This window comes from Polyodon spathula, chromosome 5 (assembly GCF_017654505.1).
Source record: "Polyodon spathula isolate WHYD16114869_AA chromosome 5, ASM1765450v1, whole genome shotgun sequence".
In the NCBI taxonomy this organism is placed as follows: Eukaryota; Metazoa; Chordata; class Actinopteri; order Acipenseriformes; family Polyodontidae; genus Polyodon; species Polyodon spathula.
The window spans coordinates 21,131,587-21,137,146 of NC_054538.1; positions in this window are offsets into that span (position 1 = coordinate 21,131,587).

Consider the following 5,560-nt stretch of genomic DNA (forward strand, 5'->3'; position numbering starts at 1 on the left):
GGTTAATACCACTGCCTGCCTGTAAAGTGCAAAAGAGTTAAGACAGGTACATAGCAAAGTGTTAATATGTATGATCTGTCCTTCGGGTGTAATTTGACATCTTCAAATCAGCAATCTTCAAGTCATGCCACAAACTGTCGATTGGATTTAGGTCGGGGCTCTGACTGGGCCACTCAAGGACATTTACCTTTTTGTTCCTTAGCCATTCCAGTGTAGCTTTGGCTGTGTGCTTTGGGTCATTGTCATGCTGAAAGGTGAACTTCCATCCCAGTTTCAGATTTCTTTCAGAGGGCAGCAGGTTTTCCTCAAGGACTTCTCTGTACTTTGCTCCATTCATTTTCCCTTCTATCCTGACTTAGTGTCCCAGTCCCTGCCGATGACAGACATCCCCATAACATGATTCTGCCAACACCATGCTTCACAGTAGGGATGGTGTTGTTTGGGTGATGTGCTGTGTTGTTTGTGCCAAACATAATGCATTGCATTTAGGCCAAAAAGTTCCATTTTAGTTTTGTCAGACCACAAAACTTTTAGCCACATGGCTACATAATCTCCTGAGTGTTTTTTTGCATACTTCAAATTGGATTCAAGGTGGGCTTTCTTGAGTAATGGCTTCCTTCTTGCCACCCTACCATACAGGCCATATTTGTGGAGAGCTTGGGATACTGTTATCACATGCACACTTTGTCCAGTCTTGGCCATAAAAGCCTGTAGCTCTTGTAAAGTTGTCATTGGCCTCTTGGTAGCCTCTCTGATCAGTCTCCTTCTTGCTCAGTCATCCAGTTTGGAGGGATGGCCTGATCTAGGCAGGGTCTTGGTGGTGCCATACAGCTTCCACTTCTTAATAATTGTCTTGACCACGCTCCAAGGGATATTCAAGGCCTTTGATATTTTTTTATACCCATCCCCTGATCTGTGCTTTTTAAGAACTTTGTCCCTGAGTTCTTTTGAAAGTGCCTTGGTGCTCATGGTTGCGTCTTTGCTTTGAAATGCACTACCCAGCAGAGGGAACCTACAGGAATTGCTGAATTTATCCTGAAATCATGTGAAATCACTACAATTTAACACAGGTGGAGGCTGCTTAACTTGGTGTGTGATTTTGAAGGTTACTGGTTATACCTTAGCTAATTTAGGATTGCTATTACAAGGGGGGTGGACACTTATCCAACCAAGCTATTTCAGTTTAAATTTTTTTAAATTTTCTACACATTTCTAGAATATTCTTCACTTGGAAGTTATGGGGTAGGATGTGTAAAAGAAAAAAAACGATTTTAATGCATTTTAATTATTGGCAATATGGCAAAAAAAGCTGAACATTTTGAAAGGATGTGTAGACTTTCTATAGGCACAGTATATATATTGGGGCTGTTTAAATACCTGCTTTCTACAGGCAGGTGACAACAATTAATTTAACAAAAATAATTACACCCACACACATTTATCTGCTGGGGCCAGGACTTAACCATATCCCTGCCAGCCACAAGTGCAATTTCTTCAGGCAGGGATTTGCCCTGCCACAATATATACATACATAACCTTTCCAAATGCCAATTTGATAATAGTTTAACACTTGTTGCGGGCTGTTTACTTTCTGCATGTGTTTCTGCAGCTTTACCTATGCTTTCCCCATGGTTATACTAGGCAATTACCATAGTTTACCATAATTAATATGATTTACCATATGTTTCTATGCTTTACCATGCTTTCACTATGCTTTATTACACTCTGCTTTTCTTTTACTATGGTAAACTTTTACAACGGATTGGTGGGGTGGGGGGGGGGGGGGGGGGGGGGGGGGGGGGGGTGCCTTGTGGTAATATAGCTAATAAACAATTAATAAACTAGTGCTACTTCAAGGAAAGCCTGACCAAATATTCTTGCCTCTTGTTAGAGGATCTTATTAGAACTAACCAGCAACAATATTACTCCCTTTTTTGTGTTTGCAAATATTTTGTTTATTTTGCACTCGTTTGTTTGATTTGGGATCTGCAATGCTGGTATTGAATCCTGGTACCTCCCTGGTTATGTGCTGAGCCAGTTACACACCCTTGGTCTAGCTACAATGAAACTACACAACCTTTTTATGTACCCAGGAAGCAGCATTTTTTTAATCAATGCATTTTTTATGTACCTTAACCAAGTTCAGTTTAACTGTATACCGAAACCCCCTAAATAGGATCCCTGATGTTCTTCTTGTGTCTGTTCTTCATTCAGAGCCTGAGCCAATCACAAAAAACAAAGCAGTGTTTCCAGATTACTGGAGACAGCCAGGAGTGCTTCTAAACAAGAGGCTTCTACAGTACCAGTCGAAAACATACCTCAAAAGCAAGCGTTCAACAATAAATGCAGATTTGCAGCTTTTGAGTATGACAGACCTCTGCAGCCGCTGTCTGCTGCCTGCAGTCAATCTGAGCAAAGCAGGGCGCTCTTAACTCACAGCAGAAAGCTGAATGAGTTTTTTTTTTTTTAAATGAATAATTAACTGGAGTCAAGAGCTTCCCGGATCAGATTGTTTTCAGGTCAAATCATTTTGGTCATCTACTGTGTGTGGGCATGACAAGGACATGAGGGGGAGGAAACAGTTAGGATAAAAGCTGGGCAGAAAGTTTGACACGGACAGGGAACAAAAATGATAGCTGTGAACCCAGCCAAGAAGCAACGTGCTACTGTCAGAGAACACTTCAAAATACTAATCCTTTGAGAGACACCAAACTGTATCAAAGGGTAGCCTAGACAGATTATTTTTAGGTAGATAGCATTAAAAACTGTAAACCCATTCACGTATATCAAGAGACTCCATTACATTTACAGATGAACAAACAACAAAGAATTTGCTTAAAAGACAGGCACGCTAATAAAAGTGGGCATACAAGAAGAATTTGTGTAGTATTTAAAAATGGATGAGAATGTGTGTATATAACAATAAAAATAAATTGTGTTTGAACTTGGGATCTACACAACATCAATGTTGTTTAATAATTTAGCAAATATAAATAAATGTGTGGTATGAGATGATTTCATGGGGTTGAACAGAACCTGCATTAAAAACTTGAACCCTGCAGTAAATTAAATCTGATCATTTCATAGTAAAATCTCCCCTTACTTGCATGTCACATGTGAAGTGGTCAACCAAGAAGAAGAATAAGTAAGAACTATTGTCCTGATATAAAAACAGTGTCTTTACTAAGGCAGTAATTTGAGTTATTAACAACCAGATCTTAGACAGACCTAAGAGACCAAATACATATTAGAAAGCTGATTGGATTAAAAAATTTTAAAAAAGAAGCAGCTTGAAAGCGGATTGGATTTAAAAAAAAGAAACTAATTTCCCCCAGATTTTTGTAAAATTTGGAGTAATTATCTGTTATAGACTACAGAAAACCCATCAGAGATGCCCCAGTATTTTTGCACTGTATTTTTGCAGTTTTGCCATGCTTTTCCCATGGTTATACTATGCATTTACCATAGTCTACCCTGGTTTACCATGTTTATTTTTAATATGCTTAGCTTTGCCATGCTTTCCTTGTGCTTTATTACACTTTGCTATGCTATTACTATGGCAAAGTTACACAAAACTATGCCCTACACATTGCAGGTGCAGGACTTTGGTTTCGGCTCTGAAAATTCAAGTATAAAATAATACAAATAAATAAATAGCCAGAGTTCAAAATTGAGAAATGGCATAGATCATAAAGATAATATTTTGATCTGGATACTTCACATATATCCTCTCTGAGTTTCTGCACTGCTGTTAAATTCACAAACACATTACCAGACTCTGAGTAGAAGAGGGCATGAGATGTGTATGCCTGTTGACTTACTCCAACCGGTTCTATCTAGGATATGGTTCATGTTTTTGCTCAAAGAACAAAAAGCATTTCAAAACCTGCCTGTGGCAATCCAAGAATCTGCAATCTGTACACATCTTTCCAGATACCGTAACTCTAGACAGTGTGCATAAGAGTCCATGGGGATATCATTGAATGGAACATAGGACCTCTTCTTCCAGAAAAAAAAAAAAAAAACCTTTAACATACAGAGGCTGCTAGAGATGGGTTTTAACCTGTAAAATAAATAAATAAAAACATGCAGGCAAATAAATTGTACTATCAAGGAAGTATTGGCAAGAGGAGAAGGAATTTAAAAAGTGCAATTATACAGAAATGGAACCAGTCAGCAGTGCCAGTTTGATACGGAACAAAATGAACTTGAGTTTCTTAGACTGGTTTCATGGTGCTGGTGGAAACTTGACATTCATTCTGAGCAGTTTCCAAAAAAAAAACACAAAAAATACAAGACATGGCTAGACATTTGTCTTTTGTGTAGCTACTTTTTTAGAAAGCAATGTCTGTTGGAGGGGGAATTAAATCACACACACATACAAACACACACACACACACACACACACACACACACACACAAACACCCACACACACACACACACTGAATGACCTAGACTGGCTCTATCTGTTGGCTGGCCATCATAACTTTCATAACTCTGACACTACACCTCTGTAAATAAGCATAGTTTTTTTTTTTTCTATGCCAGTTTGGAAGGAGTGAAATACTGGAAGAGATGAATAAGCAGGATGAATAAGCATCTGGAAATCCAGGATGTTTCATGGCCTAGTATTTTTTTCCAATAAACGATTTGTTTTTGTGGTTTAAAATTTCGATACAGTGGCAATGACTTGGTTGGGGATGGTGTGGAGTGAATAATTCAGTGCCACCCTTTACTTCCATCTTCCTTGGTTCAAATGAACCTGATTTTATCTTTAATTTGGGTGTTTGCCCAACACACTATGGAATGGCAATCACATACCCTGATCGACACTAATCTTAACAACCCAGTGCAATTTAGAACAGTGCAATTCATTCTCTTATTGGATTTGAATGAATAACAGATTACAAAGGCATTTTAGTGCAGTGTACCACAACCATGTGCATTTTACACATATTTTTTCTTTCTTTCTGTGTACTTTCTTCTACTGTATCAGAACAAAACCTTGCTGATAGCCCCCTGCGACAAGGATGGCGTGTGTGGTGAAAATCAGATCAGAAAGAAGCTCCCACACAGATAGATTGGGGTACAACTACGCTGCGGCGCATTTATTATTAAATAAACAAAATAAAAGGTTTAAGCAAAACAAAACAGTTTACAAAAACAAAACAGCTAACTGGCCAAAACAAATAAACAAAACAAGTAGGCACAGAACAAACAAGTATCTTGCTGGTGTAAACCAGCCCAGGTAGCAATTGCTTTGCTATTGACTCTCTTGTCTTACGACTCACGTCTCGTTTCATCCTGAACACAACAACCTGTTGAAGCCAAAGCTACAGGTCTTTTATATTATGGCTGAGGGGTTAACTAGCTATTAATTATCTTATCACCCCTTGGCCATAGTCTGCACGAGTTTGCGTGACTGTCAGCTACTTAAATAATCAGTAGCTGACAGTCACCAATTCTCACAAGTTAATTTTAAAACACTAAACAAAAGCAATTGTCAAGATGGCACCTTGCTCATTCTGACAAATTATAAAATGCAAAATAACACATTAA